Source organism: Hyperoodon ampullatus (genome assembly GCF_949752795.1).
Source record: "Hyperoodon ampullatus genome assembly, chromosome: 4".
Classification (NCBI taxonomy): Eukaryota; Metazoa; Chordata; class Mammalia; order Artiodactyla; family Ziphiidae; genus Hyperoodon; species Hyperoodon ampullatus.
Window position 1 is genome coordinate 122,688,900 of NC_136917.1, and position 19,328 is coordinate 122,708,227.

Here is a 19,328-nt window from a genome sequence, read left to right on the forward strand (position 1 = left end):
CAAGATCCCTCCAAACTTTCAAAATGGAGAAAGCTTAAAGACCGTGATAAGTCACTGGCAGAATCCAGGCAGAATCCATGAGTCAGCAGCCATCACCCTACAATGTACTCCATCATCATGAAGATATTCCTTTTTCATGCCCCATTGCTCAACTCTAAACATCGGTTCCCGCATCATAGTGGCTGTCGTGCTCACAGGCAATTACAGCCTCCCTTTATTCATCTTCAGCTGTGCTACTACAACACAGAGACATGGTCCCTTTCATCTTCCCTCTCACATGGGTGACTGACTTCCAATTTCTTGTCCCCACTGCAAAAGAATAACTATACCTAGACAGCATCGACAATGCTGCTAAATCATTCTTCTTAATGGCATAAATAAATATAATTTTGGAAACCAACAGATTTGTGACCAGGGAGAGCTGAAGTTCACTGACTCCTACATTGAGCTGCTATTCTAGCCTTAAAAGAAAATGTGTTGACTCACACAAAAAAAAGTCCAAAGCGTAGGCTTGACCCCATGTCCTTGAAGGCATCACTGCCTACTAGCCAGGGATCTCCAACTGACAAAGAAACTGAAAGATGAATGGAGAGAGGACACATGCCTTTAGGGAGGTTGGCTGTCAGAGCACAGTGACACTAATGGGGTATCAAGTTCGGAATCAAATTAATCGCCCAATGCAGCAGTCTCTAAACTGTTTTGCTGCTAGACTCAACTCCACCAGAGATACCCCAACATCACTTCTTAGAATATTATCAGCAGCATTGTATATTTAACATAGAATGGCAAGGCAATATTACTAACCACAAGGGCCTGAGGACAAAGTTAGGAAGATGCTTGAAAAGGTGGGACAAAGTTAGGGGGATGCTTCAAAAGGAAACTTGTAGCAAGCAGAGCAAACAGCAGATGCTAACAGTTTCGGGCAATCCCAGACTGACTGGATCCATGACAATTATTTCACGAAGTCTCTAAAGCCCAATTCCATACCGTGAGAGAGCTAGGGACTGCGGAAAAATACCAGAACAAACATGTCTACCATGCAGAAATCAAAGCCGCTGGACACACCGCAAGGCTATGGAGCAGCATCTCAAGCTGCCGCTGCCACTGTCAACTGCAGCTTTAAATCAAAAGTAACATTCAGAGTGAAATGCGCCAAGATGATTCAACGGGATACTGGTCTCTTTACCCTGAATTACAGAGAGCCACCCTGTTACCCTTGCCATCGAAGGTCAAAAGGGCAAAAAATGCCAACACGCAGTCTATTTTTAAGTGGAAACAATTCAAATCTACACTTACAGAGAAATATATTTGGCCTCTCTTTTCTTTTCCCTTAACTTGCTCTTAAAGAAGAAATATTTCTTCTCACCTACCAAGATTACCAAATTCTAATAAGGGAAGATATTAGGATCATATGAGTTAATACACGAAACAGAGCTTAGTAAGCTTCAGTGTTCCTATTATATTTAGTACATGCACTGCTGCCTTTCGGTATACCAACACCCAGCCACTTCTCCCATTCTGCTATGAGACCCAGCCCTCGCCAGCAAGTCCCTCTTGCACCGAGACCACCAAGGTAGTCTCCCTTCAAGGGGTGATTGTATGGATTTAAAATTCTTATCAAAAAGTACAGAATGGTTTGGCTCTAAGCTCTAGCTGTACAGACCAAAGGCTAATGTGACAACTGAAAATTGATTTTTAAGGAAGTATTAAGTAGAGCTACTCTAATGAGAACATGGTAACAAGAATCTGACACCAAGCAGCATTGCCTAGAATGTGTGAGTGAGGGCACCCGGGAGCTGGGTGGGGACGGTGTCTAAGCGACGCCAGGCACAGGTCAGAGTGAACATCTGCAATCTCGCCTCCCTCCATCCTTGTATTGAAATATAATTCAGCAGAAAGAATTGCTAGATATGTCTAAAGCCCCTGGGAAATGACAGATATTGATGAATGCTGTTGGGAAGATATATGGAAGGAAACGGCAGATAAATAGAACCATTTTTTCTCAGTCATTTTGTGGATATGTGGAGCAGCTGTTAAACGACCTGTCAGCTCCCCGCGCTCTCTTCCTCTGTCTCCTTCCTCACCCCCATCTGCATTCTCTACACCTTTCTAAACCCTCCCGGAGGACCACTATCTTGCTCTCTTCAAAATAATCATCAAGCGAGTAGGAGTCATCTCCTCCTCCCCTGTCATAATCTGGCTGCTGAACCCAGTTAGTCCAACCCTTTCCAAAATGTCATTCTATCCTAACATGTTGGCTGCCCCCTGTGGATCCTGGAAAGACAGCTGACCCTTGAACAACACAGGCTTGAACTGCACAGGTCCACTTATGTGTGGATTTTTTTCAATGGTCAACACGCCAGTACTACACGACGCAGAAGGGTTGAACCCGCAGATATGGAACCACGGATGTGGAGGAACCATTGATAGGGAGGGCAGGCCTTAAGTTGTTTGTGGATTTTTTTGTGTGTGTGTGGTACGCGGGCCTCTCACTGTTGTGGCCTCTCCCGTTGCGGAGCACAGGCTCCGGACGCGCAGGCTCAGCGGCCATGGCTCATGGGCCCAGCCGCTCCGCGGCATGTGGGATCTTCCCGGACCGGGGCATGAACCCATGTCCCCTGCATCGGCAGGTGGACTCTCAACCACTGCGCCACCAGGGAAGCCCTGTTCGTGGATTTTTGACTTCACAGAGGGTTGGCCTCCCCAACCACCTTGTTCAAGGGTTGTTCAAGGGTCAACCGTACGTTCAATTTTTAAACTCCTGAAGTGAAACTACTGAATTCAAATCCATTACCATTTGGCCCCAGTCACGAGACTCAAATCTAAAATTCAAAGCCTGACTACCACCATGTAGTGGCTTTGTGACCTTGTTTACCTCTTAAGCCTCAGTCTCCCATAAATGCTCTGTAAAAATGGACATGATTGGGCTTCCCTGGTGGCGCAGTGGTTGAGAGTCCACCTGCCGATGCAGGGGACACGGGTTCGTGCCCCAGTCCGGGAGGATCCCACATGCCGTGGAGCGGCTGGGCCCGTGAGCCATGGCCGCTGGGCCCGCGTGTCCGGAGCCTGTGCTCCGCAACGGGAGAAGCCACAACAGTGAGAGGCCCGCGTACCAAAAAAAAATAGAAAAAAGAAAAAAAAATGGACATGATTGACCAACCTCCTGGGGCAATGGTGAGGACAATTGAGGATGTATACAGACAGCTTGTCATACCATCTGGCAAATAGAAGGCCCACAATAAACAATGACTTATTATCCCCTCTACTTTCCATTGTTAAACAACTCTTCCTGGCAAGAGCACTCCTCCTCCATATCGTTCTCAGGCTGGATCAAATACTCTCAAGCTCAGGGCCCTTCGGGGTAAGAGGCTCTCATTCCCTTCGCCAAGTGGACACAAGAGCACATAGTGGGAAACCAGTCAGACAGGGATTTGCACCCTGGTTTCACCATCTATTAGCTGCGAAACCCTTGATAAATTACTTTCCTCTCTGAGCTTCTATGTCTAGACCTCTAGTGATGACGATCATAGGTAACACACACCAAGTGCCCAGCACAGTGCTGAACACACAGTGTGTGTTCCGTGGTGGCTCAGGTCCCTTCCAGGATGCTTTACCCATTTTGGCATCACTGGCATTGAATCTACAACCAGGGACATTACTAGCCTTACCTTCCCCCTCATTAATCACCTGCTTCTATGGGGCTGCCTGTGTATAGGGTGCCATCTATTTCTGTACATAATATGCTTTCCTACATTGCAAACTCAGTGTCAGCTGGGACCGTATCTCATCTGTCTTCGTAGCCCCACATCACAGCCCGCACACAGAAGCTACTGACAGTTTACAGGATCACGTACTTATGCCTGTGCATATTAACTCTCCACTCTGTCTCTCATCTATATTTCTTCCAGGGTTCGGATTTTTTCATTTTTGTTTAGTTCCCCATTGCCTAGAATGTTCAAATGTGGTTCAGTTGTTTGTTTTGTAACCATAGCAATAGTGAAAAAAGGCTCAGCGGCCTTAAACTTGATACAAGAACATGGTATCACTTCTCCTGGCTTTTCTCCTGGATTTTCTCTTCTAAAACCCATCTCCAAAAGAGTCTGACACTGCCACAAAACACTGTGTATATCCAAGGCCAACTGTTTAACCTGAGTACATGTGAGGACAATTTGTACTTAGTATCTTACTTTTTGAAGAAATTATGAATCCTACTCAGTAACATTCTTTTGCCCACTAAGACGCTTTGATTGACACACCCAAATGTCATTGGCATCCTGCGATGCTAAACATTTCTGACAACTGCCCTACATCTAAACAGTTAGGACAGAGGCCAAGGAAGAATTGGGGATCAGGAGCTTTCCAAGAGAAACAAAAAGAATAAAGGCAGCCACAGGGGCATAAAATAGACTCCATATGACAGTCGAAGCAGAAATTTTCAGACAAGTCCAAACTTCCTAACAAGTTCTCTAGCTTTATTACAAGGAAACATCTATGTACAATCTAATTCACTTAATGGTATATTTCCATATATATTTCTTTGGAATAGTTCCTAGTTTCATGTAAGCTTTTGTTCCAAACAGATTCCAAATTCTTCTTCCATAATGTCTATGTGTGCCCCCTAAAGAACATATTATTTTTGTCTTAAGAAATCTTTGTTGATACTGATTAATGAATAAACAGGAAATCTAGAACAAAACTATACAATTATTTTTCCCCAAAAGACTGCATAGTAGATCTCCTCCAGCACCTCCAAATGGCAATCTATTAAAATGCCCTATTTCCGGGGTGGGAGATCTCAATCAAGGACTGTATAATCCTTACTAGGAAAGTTAACGTCCACTCTACCTGGTTTAAAAGCAACAGGATCTAGGAACCACTGTTATCCAAACTATAACCCTGTGCCTTGAATTAAGTTCTAACAAATCACTAAATGCCTTGCAAAACATAACATTGCCCTTGTTTTTAAGAAGAGAAAATTTTAAGCCAAGATTAGCATCATGATTGCCTCAAGCACTGCTTGGAAATTAATGACCAGTGTAGGGGTGGAATTCAACCTTTCCATTTCTGGTCTCTTATGTAGCCCCTGAATTCTGAAAGTTCAGATGACATTAAGTAGCCTTGAACTCCAAGATCAGTGCCTCATATCTTAAAGTAACAGTATCACTAGGCTACTTAACATTCCTTTTTAGGGAATTCAATCATGCTTATGAGGAAATCAGTGTGCTCTGGCACTCAGGTAGGGGGCAGGTAGCTATTGGGTTGTTCGAATCATCCTCCAAATAGTCATCTCTCAAGATTGAGAGCCTGATCATTTTCTTCTAGCCATTCATTAAATGCATTTAATCTCCTACTATTTGAATCCACCGAGAGCACTGTAACACAGACTTACACACACCAAAGAGTATCATACGTCATATCTGCTTATAGTTGTCCACAAAGCTGGTCCTGTCTCCAAGGTGACTGCAGGTAAAGGGGTGGAGGGCGGGGAGCATGAGAAAGGATAGTGTACTAATGTCTGTGTGTAAGACCCCTAGCATCTTGCCCCTCATGCCATGCATGTATTTATGAGACAACATGTCTGATAAAGCCTCAGTACAGAACCCTTCCTGTAGTTATTGATAGAGTTGCCAGTTTTCACAGAACTACAGGATGCCTAAGTAAACTGGAATGCAAATAAACAGGATTATGTATACCACAAATATTACATTGTACACGTCAATGCTAAAAATATTATTACCAGTCTCTCTGAAATTAACATTTAACTAAGTGTCATGTATTTTATCTGGCGACCCAATTCACTGAGCACTTAGGATTGGCAATGCAGGAGGCTTTGCTTTGAGGGTTCAAGGAAAAGGTCCTCAAGAAATTTATAAAGTAGTAAAAGGGATGATAGGTCCACAAATAATAGGAAGTTAAAAGTGATCCATCCTGGAAGAGGACAATGTAAGATGGTAGCAGGAAGGAGAGAGTGAAAGTATAGCTGTGGAAGTGATGTGAAGGGGTTTGAGATGGATCATGAGCTTCATCTCGTTGTTTTGTACACCGAACATGGGGGTCTCATTGCTCTGGGTTTGTGCATGTATCACCTACCACCATTTTTATATTATTTATATATACCAGTGCAGCCAAAAGCTAGTAAAATGGAGTAGAAACAAAACAACAACAAAAATGCTTTGCACTGAGACTCCTAGCAAACAAAGCAAAGACAGAAACACAGTGGGATACCCAGCTCTCATTACTTAATAAAAGAAAGAATTCAAATTTGTCAGACCACACAACCTCTTTTTCCTCATTTTGAGCTCAGAGACATTTGTTTCGGAGGTTTTAATAAAAGGGCAATAACATACATAATTCTCACTGTCGTCCAGAGTAATTTAGGGCAAAACTGCAGGCACCTCCTACATTATGGAACACTAAATAAAAACTGAGGGTGCAATGCTGTGTGTGCACGCATACATGTGAACACATAATCAAAGTCCATGTATACACTTTACATACATACATGCCTCTCCTTTACAGGGACTTGGAAACTGGGAACTAAGGTACCTTAAGCAAAATTCTTACTCAAGTCTAACTTGGTGCAGTGTTAATAATTTACACAGTGGTTATGACTCCACCTGTATTCTTATTCAGAAAAAGGGAAACAGATATTTAAATGGTACCATTCTCTCTTTTCAAAGGTTTTACCCACCAGGGATCAAGTCAACAAGGAGTTAAAAAGCAAGGAGTGGGGGGCTTCCCTGGTGGCGCAGTGGTTGAGAGTCCGCCTGCCGATGCAGGGGACACAGGTTCGTGTCCCGGTCTGGGAAGATCCCACATGCCCCGTAGAGGCTGGGCCCGTGAGCCGTGGCCGCTGAGCCTGCATGTCCGGAGCCTGTGCTCCGCAACGGGAGAGGCCACAACAGTGAGAGGCCCGCGTACCGCAAAAAAAAAAAAAAAAAAAAAAAAGCAAGGAAGGGACTTACTTTCAGCTCTCCCTTCAGGCCCTGTTGGGACGCAGGGGACTGAGACAGTACTGTCAAAAAACAGAGAAATGATCTGGCTAGGCAGACACAAGAAAATAAATTTAGCCCCGACAATATGCATTGATTAAGTACTTGAATGACAATGGAACATGACAATGACAAATGCAGGCTACCGCCACCAGAGTCATTAATACATCAGAAACACTAATTTTTACCAATCTTTAAACATCCCGGTTGGTGGCATTTGCATTTCCTTGCCTACTCTTTTTTCCTGCGGAGATGACAGAAAGTCAGCTTCATTTTCAGTTTCCATCCAGGAAGTTAAAAAAAAAAAGTCTACATTCCTGATCTTTGATTAGCCCCTGAAAATGAGGTTTTTTTTTTTTTAATGTATGCTTTTCTTTAAAATTTTTTATTTATTTTTGGCTGCGTTGGGTCCTCATTGCTGCGTGTGGACTTTTCTCTAGTTGCTGTTGTCTTCGTTGTGGTGCTCGGGCTTCTCATTGCGGTGGCCTCTCTTGTAGTGGAGCATGGGCTCCAGGCACACGGGCCTCAGCAGTTGTGGCACACGGGCCTCAGCAGTTGTGGCACACGGGCTCAGCTGCTCCATGGCATGTGGGATCCTCCCAGACCAGGGCTCGAACCCATGTACCCTGCATTGGCAGACAGACTCTCAACCACCGTGCTGCCAGGGAAGCCCTGAAAATGAGTTTTAAACAAGAGATGGATGGCCTGGTGTGCTCAGTTTCAGAGGACAGGACATCACTGCCAGACTCCTCCAGGGGAGAAGGTGGCTTCCTTGCTCAACAGTGAAGAAAGGATGTAAGTGTAAGGGGAAAAAAGGAAGGAAAACCAGCCTCTGCAAAGACTCCCCCATCCCTCATCTTGGTAGCTAAAAGTATTCACTATGCAAGGTCAAAGGGACCTTGAGAGTATCTGGTCCAATGCACTCATTTTACAAATGAGGAAACTGAGAACCAGAAATGAAGGCATAGCTACTTAGCGGTTGACTTGGGACAAGAATCTGGGCCTCAGATCCCCACTTCAGGCCCTCCTCATTACACCTCGAAAAATCAGTACAGGAGTTGTCGCGACGCTATCCCCACCCAGACAAGTCACTTGCTTTCCCATCTTTAAACCTCATTCAGTGTGACTTAGGTATTCCATTCTCCTTCGGATCTGCATCCCCCCCAATCACTGTTTTCCGGAGGACTTATGTGTGGTCCAATGTACTGATTCCAGTACATGCGCAGTTAGCACCCACATGGACCTCTGTGCAGCTGCACTGCAGTTGGATTGTATATAAGAAAATGTCACCACGAGAGCTGGCTACCTATGTCCAACTTCCTACATGGGTTCCAGCGTGGCAGGAAATGGCAGCACCCACCTTGCCTTCCCCGACCTCACCTCCCCTTCCCCAATAACTCAAAGAGCGCTATAGGTGGGATTTAATAAACAGTTGATACTAATTTCCAATTATTTAAATTCATGTTTCATATTCTTAACTGTAATACAATCAATTCAACTTTCGTGGCTTTATGCTGAAGAGTCACAGGGATCTAAAACCACATCATCTCTTAAAGACAATACATATACAAAACTGAGAAGACAAGCTTGGAATCAGCATGCTTTTCAGAACCTACAAGTACACAACGCATGAAGGAGAGGAAAACCATGTCCTGCCATACCCAGGCCTCGGTCTATCCTATCAGCATTAAACAGATCTTCAGGGAAGTACTAGGAAAAAACTGGGGAGAAAAGAAGGAAAATGATTACACTCCTTAAAAAAATTTAACCCCTTGATAAAATGCTTTTAAAAAAAACCTAAAATCAGTTTTCTATTCTAAATAAAATTTTAAGAACAAACAAATTTTTGAGATATGGATTCAAAACTCATTTTTTTCAATCAGGAATAACAGAAGTCCATTATTTATAGAATCACCCTAGAACACAAGAAATAAGGGGGAGAGACAGAGAGAAAGAGAAACAGAGAGAGAAAACTGGGAGAGAGAAAAACTGTTTTGGGGATCCTAATATTCATAAATCTTTGGTTTGTTTCTATTAAGTTTCTTCTTTAGCCTAATCAGTATAGAGAACTTCCTTATATATTTGGACACATACAACCTTTAAAATAATGCCAGCAAAAACTTTAAATGACCACTAGACACTCTCTTCTTTGGGGTACTTGGAAGAATTTCAGTCACTGGGTTTGATCACATCCAACATACCCAGCCTAAGGTCAAGAAGGCCAACTTATTTTGCAGGTGATAATGGTTTAGCTGTATCTCAGTATGCAACTGATGTTCCTACCCTAGCCATCTTGAAATTCTGTATCACAATGATTTAAGGCCCAAGTTACCTTTTGCCTCGCAGAAGGCGCTTCAAGAAACTTAAATCAGGTCTTCCAGCAACAACATCTTCTTAATGAACACTCAGGACTAATTTTAAATACTTCAAATTCTATCTGGTACAGAACTGAAAAACAGATTTCTGAAGAGCCGGCCTCGCTGATGTGGCATGGCTCCCAGCAACTCTCTGGAGCTCATGCACACATCAAAGCAAAAAGCCCAGTCTCTCATCTGACTCTCAGTATAAGAGCAGCACATTCGAGTCCTCATGTCTTCATTTAGACTCTTTCCTTGATTCCCCTCTCATGCCTGACATCACCTCCTGGGATGCTTTCATCGGTGCCAAATGTCTGAAGGAGAAATTTGAGCTTCAAACAGGACTCTGCAGCCCGGCTCTGAACAAGGTGGCCACTTGGCAATTCCCAAGCAGCAGGTGACCAGGGGCCTGGGAACCACCAAGTGATGCTCCCCCCGTCAGTGGGAGCAATGACTCATGGGTAAGCCATCTGCATGGGCGATGAGCTACAGCAGAGGGCCCCCTGGACAGACAGCCACTGGGAGGCAGCGTCTGCCAAAGAAGCTGGCTAGCAGCTGCATGCTCCATTAAGGTGGAGTCTCAGGAGATCTTCCTACCCTGACAAGGAGATACTACAAACACAAAATACATCTACATTGCCATCTTCTAATTAGAACACCTAGATAGCAAACAAAATATCCAGACTTAAGCTGACATAGGAACAGAGAAGACAGCAAGTGGTTTTAAAGGCTAATTAAAATCATGCACCCTCACCAGAAAGAAGATGCTAATGGATTTGCCTCTTGATCGCTTGGTGACTCAGAAAAAATAGGTAGAGACACTCTCCAGACTCATAAACCACTGTGGAGGAAGTACACAATGTTACAAGTTCTAAAACAGAACACTAAAGCCACGTAAAAGAATTTCTGCCCCCAGTTATATGCTCTCAGCGTAGAAAATTTGTAAGTATTGAGAAATAGTAAAACAAATAGAAGCCAGATGTTTCTAAGCCAGTAAAATCCTAAGTGTGAATTATCTAGGTTCTTTTTCCTGTTGGCCAAAAGCCAAGAATCCAAACTGAGAGCATCATTGTCTTTACAACAATTGTAAAGACCTTTACCCTTTAAAAGTTTTAAAACTTGCCAGATTTCAAAATATGAACATATCGGTCATCCTTCATGGGCTGGTTAAGTCGAACAGTCCACCCACTGCTCAGTCCACAGTCCCACCACACTTCCAGGCTCCCACGGGCTTTGGCTCTACCCCTGGAGAAACCCACACTGGGCACCAAAACCCCCTGACTCTTACACAGCTCAGCTCCACCCTCCCCATGGCTCTCCTGAGTGACCCTGGACCAGGTCCCTCTGCTATATTCTGTGGAACTGATGTTCCCAGTTCACAAATTTCCCTGGTGTCTTAATATTTCCCTCAAACATGTACACTGACTTCACTTTCAATTCATGATCACAGACCTTGAATGGGCTGTCAGTGCTTCCAAGAAACCCTACTACATTTATAGTCTGCCCTCCTATTCTCTAAGAACATTTCAGACTTCCTTCTCTAGTCAATTCCCATAGAACCCTCCCAAAGCACACACAGATAGCTCATAATGCAGAGAAGTGAAGCCACTAAATCAATTAAACTACCTGCTTTTTTATGAAAAGAAAATTTATTAAAATCACTGATCTGGAAAGGGAATATTTTAAAATTAAACTTATTTTGAAGTAACTGTGGGTTCGCATGCAGTTTTAAGAAATAATGCAGAGAGCTCCAGGTATCCTTTACCCAGGGTCCCTCAATGGTAACATCTTACAAAACTATGGTGTACAATCACAACCCCGATAATGACATTGCTACAGTCAAGATATAGAACATTTCCACCACTGCAGAATCCCTCATGTTGCCCGCTCATAGCCACACCTACTTCCTTCCCATGTCTTCCTCCTTAAGTCCTGACAACCACTAATCAGTTCTCTACTTCTATAATTTTGTCATTTCAAGAATATGATATAGAAATGGAATTATACAACATGTAACCTCTTGGGGTTTTTTTTGTTTTGTTTTTGTTTTTTAACTCAGCCTAATTCTTTGGAGATTCACCCAGGTTGTCACGTGCATCACCTGCCATATCAGTAAACAAAGGATGGTGCAGCCATCAAGCCAGCAGCCACTGCAGCTGCCTCCCAACTGTGTACCCTGAGGGAATTCAGGGTGGAGAAAAGCAGGATTCTGGCCCTAGATAGTGAAGGTACATATCAAAGGAATGATTTCAGAGTCCAGACTCTTGCACCTTCCCATACACTGAAAAGAAAAGCGTTAAATTCATTAACTTGAGATGTGTGTTTTTCTTTAACTAACAGTAATCTTTGGATGTCCCTACTACCTGTTTTTGTTGTTGTTGTTTCCGAAAACTGTTAAATATCCTGGCTTCTTCCTTACCTCTTTGCAGCAGTTCCTCAGATCTGACAGGCTGTCTCCCAGGTTTAACTCCTCAGCAAGTCCACCGAATAAAACATAGTTCTCAACTTTTAGGTTGTGCTTTTTTTTTTCAGTAGACAATTGGTAGTTTGTTCCTTTTTATTTTTATTTTTTTTATTTTTTTTTATTTTTATTTTTTTTGCGGTATTCGGGCCTCTCACTGTTGTGGCCTCTCCCATTGCGGAGCACAGGCTCTGGACGCACAGTCTCAGCGGCCACGGCTCACGGGCCAAGCCGCTCCGCAGCATGTGGGATCTTCCCGGACCGGGGCACGAACCCGCGTCCCTTGCATCAGCAGGCAGACTCTCAACCACTGCGCCACCAGGGAAGCCCTAAACTACCTGCTTTTGCATCCATTTTCTCCTCCTTCCTCCTGTTACAATGAAGGAAGTACCTCTCTCCCTACAGAGGCCAACCATTTGACATGTGCTCCGGATACCCTGCCAGCTGCTTCCACAGCACTTGACTTCTCTGGTTATCATCTCTTTCTTCTGAACCATCCTCAACACCTTACAAACATGCTTGCCTGGTTCCCACATTACAATGGTCCCCTCTGACCCCTCATGCCCTTCCAGCTCACACTCGTTTCCTCTAGTCTCTTATAACTGTACAACTTCTCAAAAGAGCTATCTACACTCTCATCAACACATCAGCTACCTTGAAGTCCTTCATTACTGTTTGCTCCTAAGCCAGTTCACTCTAGCTGCCATCCACACTTCAGCACCCTCCTCCTCAAGGTTTCCAGTGACTTACACTGTTGAATCCAATGACAACTTCTTGTCCTCATCTTATTCTCTTAGATGAAGCCCATCCTTTCCTTCTCAAAATATGACTCTTGCTTCTGTTACTGCACAGTCCTACCTAGACATACTGACTTAACGTGCCCCACAGGCATTTCAGACCTAACATACTGAAAACTAATCACACCCAATTTCTTTATTAAAGAAATTAATAAATCTATTAAAACCTATTTAATAAACCATATTAAAACCTATTTCTCAGTCTTCTCTGATTTTGTAAATGCCATGTTTCCCTTGCCTCTTGTGTAGCTGGACTCAGAGGCCACAGTCCAGCAGGGACCATACTTCCTAGCCCTCCCCCAACAGTAGCACCAGCCTTGAATTTGGCTCTGACCATGTGAGAGGATCTTGCCAAACAAATGCGAATGGAAATAAAGTGTGTCTCTTCCAGGATGGGACTTTTAGGAAGTCAGAAAAGTTTTTCTTCTCTTTCCACTTCTACCAGCTGGAAGCAGAGTGTGGAGGCCATAAAGAAGAGCCAGAGCAGAAGGTGGAAGGAATGCGGGTCCCTAACTCACCAGGAGGGAGAGAGCTGCCTGATAACCCAAAACACTTACATGAGCTAGAAATATGTGACAACTGTGTTAAGCCCCAGAAATTTTTTGGTTTGCTTGCTCTAGCACGTGGTATCATCCTAATACACACCATCTTTACATAGGCATTCTTTTGATGGTATTACAAACATGAAGAAATCCAGAGCATATACAAGAGTATTCAGGTGCAATATTTACTGAATACCAAGGCTATCTATAACATAGTTATGTTTCATGTAAATTTGCTTTCATCTAAATTCTGTCAGACTTGCCCACTAAGCTAAGGAGGCCTTTAGGATGAGAAACCCATTAAACCCTACACAGCACTTAAACAGAATAGCCTTCAAGTTAATTTTAAAGAAAAGAATGTTTTCTGGCAATGTGTGGTTTGTTTTCCCTTTCCCTCTTGAAGTAAAATTCATTCTGAAATGTGCTTTTTTTAAATTTTCAGATGTTATCCCCAACAAGTAGGAAAAATCTCTCAAGATTTTCCCCCAGATAGAATACAACGACGCTAATGGTTTTAGAAGTTCTAATTTACACTGTCTAGAAAGTTGATTTCCTATTATTGTGTGCAAGTGACACACATACAAAGATTCCTCTTTGTTTTACATTCCAAACAACCCAAATATGTTTTGAAAGACACAATTCTCTGCATAAGAAAAAGAAGTCTTCCTTCATTTTCTGCGTGTTAGGACTACAACACACAAACATCACAGCTGTGGAATGCAGGAGTAGGATTCAGGGCAATCTTTTTTTTAACATCTTTATTGGAGTATAATTGCTTTACAATGGTGTGTTAGTTTCTGCTTTACAGCAAAGTGAATCAGCTGTACGTATACATACATCCCCATATCTCCGAGGGCAATCATTTGCATATCAAGAAGCCAGGAGTCAAGATCCTGAGGTTCTGCGCTTCATTCTGCAGCTTCCTTGCTGTGAACTGTCAGGCACATTACCACTTAGTCAGGCCCAGATTTAAGAATCCCTATGATTTGAATAATGCTTCTATTTCTCATCAGGGGGCTCCAAAGCTCAGTCAATGTTTACACGATGCTTCTGGGTGTCTATTTAGCAAACTGCGGGCCATGAAGATATAAAACATCAGCTTCAAAAAAGAAAAAAAAAAAAAAATCCAGGCAGGAATAGGCATGGTGAACACTAGGTCTGTTGTTTAAATGCCAGCCCTGCGTAAAAGGTACTGGTTGTTTGTTCCTCTGATCTAATACTCTTAGTCATTCAAAATTTTAGTTGAGGAAGAGAATGTCAAAAGTTCCATCAAGGGTTTCTGCATGGTAGAATTATGGGCTTATGGCTTTTTCCTTTATGGTGCTCTGGATTTTCTAAACTGTCCACATTGAACACATACCACTTTCTTCTTTTTTTTTTTTTTTTGGCGGTACGCGGGCCTCTCATTGTTGTGGCCTCTCCCGTTGCAGAGCACAGGCTCCGGACGCGCAGGCTCAGCGGCCATGGCTCACGGGCCTAGCCGCTCCGCGGCATGTGGGATCTTCCCGGACCGGGGCACGAACCCGTGTCCCCTGCATCGGCAGGCAGACTCTCAACCACTGCGCCACCAGGGAAGCCCCATATTACTTTCTTAATTGAAAAATTAGTAAATGTAAATATTTTCACTCTATAAGACTGTTTTTAAAGAGAGACGAAAGCTAACGATGTCAGACTGAATTATTGGTGCCAATTCTTTGCTTCCCCCTGGGAGTGTTATAGATCTGCATCTTTGCCAAGGTATCATGGTGGGTGGAGCATGCCTCTGCCCGTTGATGCTGGGCTTGGCCATGTGACTTGCTTTGGCCAATGGAAAGTTAGCAGACATGGTGCCCGCAGAGGCTTGAAACCTGCCTCTGCAGGTGGAGGTGCACACGCTTGCTCCTGTCTCTTACCAGGAGAACATAATACCTTGGGTAGCTTCTGGCTCAAGAAAGAGGAGAGACACGTGGAGCAGATCTAGACCCAGACTGCATCCTAGAACCAATCACAGCAGAGCCCAGGCTAAATAACCCAAAACCCAGGTGACCTGCAGCCACAGGAGAAAAAAGAGAATATGTACTGTTGTCTGATAGTGAAATTTCGTGGTTATGTAGCATTATTGTCGTCAACTGGTACACCACCTAATACCACAAAAAAACTCAGGGGCAAAAGTAACTCATGGATTGAATTGCAGGGTATAAAAAGGGCCATGTAGCAACCTTCACTTGCCCAATTATAAAGGGGACCAAGTCAACCATAATCCCAGTTTGAGAAAACTTTTTTTTTTTTTAAAGCATTGACTAATTTAATCCTCACATCCACAGTGGCATTGGTACTTTTCTTTTTAATTAATTTATTTATTTTTGTTGTGTTGGGTCTTTGTTTCTGTGCGAGGGCTTTCTCTAGTTGCGGCAAGCAGGGGCCACTCTTCATCGCGGTGCGCGGGCCTCTCACTATCACGGGCTCTCGTTGCGGAGCACAGGCTCCAGACGCGCAGGCTCAGTAGTTGTGGCTCACGGGCCTAGTTGCTCCGCGGCATGTGGGATCCTCCCAGACCAGGGCTCAAACCCGTGTCCCCTGCATTAGCAGGCAGATTCTCAACCACTGCGCCACCAGGGAAGCCCGGAAAAAACTCTTTAGTAGACAGGAATTGTTTTCCTTCCTCTCATTAAATATTTAATTATTTAATTACAATTATATTAAGTCCTATGAAAAGATGAGTCCATTCAACAATGAGATTTCACTTTAAAAATATATTGTGAGTTTTTCAATGTTAAAATGTATTTTTTCACAACATGACTTAATGTTTATAATTGTTTTCCACTTTATGCGTATAACATATTATGTTTCACCAGTATTCTTTTGCCAGATATCTAGATTTTAGATAATATGTGATTTTAATTATTATAAGTGGTGCTGCTCTAAACATAACTAAAGTTAATTCTCTACACATATTCACGACTATTTCCTTGTGATGAAATCTGAGGAACAGAATGGCTGGATTAAGGAATATGTAAATTTTAAAGTTTTTAATATGTCTTAATTGTCTAGTTTTAATTTACTTTTGTAATTAATGGACCAGGATCCATACAGATTGACTCAGCCCCAGATATTAACTGAGCACAAATTTTCCAATTAATTGAAAAAAAAATTACTTGAACTAATCCTGCTGGAATATATTGCAAACCTATTGGGTACCAGCTGTGCTAGGCACAGTGTAGTGGCCACAAGTACAGACTGTGGAGCCACAACACCTGGGTTCAAATCTTGGCTCTGCTGTTTCTGAGCATCGTGATCTTGTGCAATTTACTCAACCAGCCTGTGCCTCAGTGTTCTCATCTGTTAAATGGGTATAAGTGTGCCTCCCTCATAAATGCACAGAGATGTTGTAAGGATTAAATAAGTAAATAAATGTAATTCCCTAAAAGCTGTGCCTGCCACATAGTAAAGTCTTCGTGTCAGCTGTCATTAGGGATGAATAGATGAAAAGGTCACAGACCTTCCTCTCAAAGACCTAAGAGTTTAGTGAAACTTATAAAGGCTAATTGGGTGGCAAAATTTTCAAAATATAAATTAAGCCTTCACATAGTCTTTGTTTCAAAGAAAACAGGAGAAAACTGCTAAAGGAAAACAAACCTTGGAATAAAACAAAGTTAAACAATAGGAAGGCGGCTGGTCTTTAAGTTACAGAAACTATCAGGCACAAACTTATACTGTCAAAACCAGTTTGACATAAGTTTAGCAACAAGGTCTATTCCAAGGGAAGATCATATGTGATTATTTACAGTTGCCTAAAACTAGTGGAAACCATGTTTCTTAATGATCAGAAATGATGCTTTCTTCTCTCTGCTCTAATACCTGATACTAGCACAGTGCCTGACACAAAGCAGAAACTCAATTGATAAGGGTTTCAAATTGATGTTCACAAGACCAAGTTATCCATAAACTGCAAATATCCTAAATTCAATTTGTTATGCACCAATACTAATAGCCACCATTACTGGGCTAACTGCTTTGTATGTGTTACTTCATTAAATCCTCAGCTAAGCTATGTAGAAGACCAACTAAGAATGTTTTCTTCATATTCCAAAATCACTTTCAAGCTACTGTTTTTTAAAACAGACTGATGTTCAAGAGATTTTTTTAAAAGCTCTCCTAAGGACTATTAAACATTTTTGAAAATTATGTGACCCAAAATTAATTAACTAAAATAATTTTATATCAAGCTAAATTGCAAAAGGTAGCTAGAATTGCTAGAGCTGTTGAGATTTTGAAATGGGAATCAAGTTCAGCTTTTTGTTGTTGTTGTTTTTTAAAGGTAAAGGCCAAATTTCATGTTTCTGGTCATATATCTGCATCAAGAGCTATACCTTTGCATTATTTTAAACTTTTAAGTAAACTGATTTAGCAAAAATTGGAGCAACCATTACTCCCCCCCTCCTATTGGTCAAAAATAGTTTAACCAAAGTAAGTAAATTCCCTAAGTGAAATTAGTAAGTAAGGGGTGAGCCTTTTAACGGTTAAGATTTAATCTCCCCTGCTAAAAAACTAAGGGTTAGACTAAATCTTTAGGATCTCCTACTTAAAAAAGCAAATATTCTGCATTTATAGAAATGAAAGCAAAGGAAAATGTCCTAACAAGCATTAAAAGAACATCAGTAAAACTCAAGTGTGAACATTCGCCCTAATTTTAATGAAGTGCAGCAATTTTTTAATGAATTTTTTCCCCTTGGCCTGAAGTCAGCTTCACCTTACACCTCAGCAGTGTGCCACAGTGAGTCACATGTTCTAGACTCTGCACTGATCATGATACAGAAGCATTTCTGCTCCCAGAAATTTCATCTCCAAAAAGTCAAAATCCATAATTCTCCAAAAAAATGAAGAACTCAACTTGTTTTCCAGGTCATTTATGAACTGGCAGACAAGACTGTCATATGTAGAGAAAACTTTATTGTTAAAAAACAATAAAGTTTCTTTAAAATATTTATATTTAGAGGAAAAAGCTCTCAGAATGAAAAAATAGAAATCTAACCTTTAGTGATTTAAAATTAAGTTTAATAACATGAAAATTTATATGGGAAATTATTTTTTTAAAAACATGCTTTAAGTTATTCTAATTTGGCTATCTTTCAAGCCAATAAAAGTTATTTGTAGATTTTCTAGATTTTAATTTTTTAATTAATTAAATTTTAACAACACAATTTAAAAATGGGTGAAAGGGAAAAAATGGGTGAAAAATTTAAACAAGCACTTCACAAAAGGAGAAATATGAATGTCCAATGAGCACATGAAAAGATGTTCGACATCATTTAGTCATCAAGAAAATACAAATTAAAAACAGAAAGTGATACGACTACTAACCCATTTAAATGGCTAGAATAAAAAAAGAACTGGCAATACCACAGATGGGCGAGGGTGCAGAGCAATTAGTTCACTCACCTGTTGCTGGTGGGAATGTAAAATGGTACCATTTTGGAAACAGTTTGGCGGTTTCTTATGAGGTTCAACATACGCTACTGATACACCTAACAACATAGATGCATCTTAAAAATATACTGAGCAAAAGAAGCCAGACACAAAAAAGCATGCAATGTATGATTCCATTAGTATAAAATTCTTAAGATAAATCTAATCTATAGTGACGAAAAGCAGCTCTGGGGTTGCCTGGGCCCAAAGAAGGGGCAAGGGAACATGTTATATCTTGACTTTGGTGGTAATTACACTGGTGTGTAAATTCGCTAAAACCCATCCACAGGTACACTTAGTATGGATACATTTTATTTTATGTAAATTATACTTCAGTAAAGTTTACTAATATAATCCTCAATTTAATGGCTCTCTGAATTGGATTAAGTTGTACCAAATGGTCTGTGGAGGGGCAGGTACATTCTAAGGGGCTGATTTTCACACAGGGAACTCCACTGTCACTGGGGACACACTACAGTTGTCCCCACCTAACCACAGGGATTGGTTTCAGGACTCTTACAGATGTTCAAGTCCCTTATATAAAATGGCACCGTATTTGTTTATCAACTATGCATATACTCCCGGATACTTTAAAAGTCATCTTTAGATTACTCATAATACCTAATACAACGTAAATGCTGTGTAGATAGTTGCCAGCAGATGGCAAATTCAACTTTTGCTTTAGGGAACTTTCTGGAATTTTTTTTTTTTTTAAATACTTTCCATCTGTAGTT

General features: G+C 41.7%; 1 protein-coding gene across 2 annotated transcripts in view; it reads right to left on the minus strand.

Moving 5' to 3' along the window:
* The window catches only part of MAST4 (microtubule associated serine/threonine kinase family member 4), a gene marked incomplete at its 5' end in the record, with an annotated part of 573,576 nt that overhangs the window by 382,149 nt on the left and 172,099 nt on the right, over positions 1 to 19,328 (minus strand). The gene's annotated exons all lie outside the window — the stretch shown is intronic.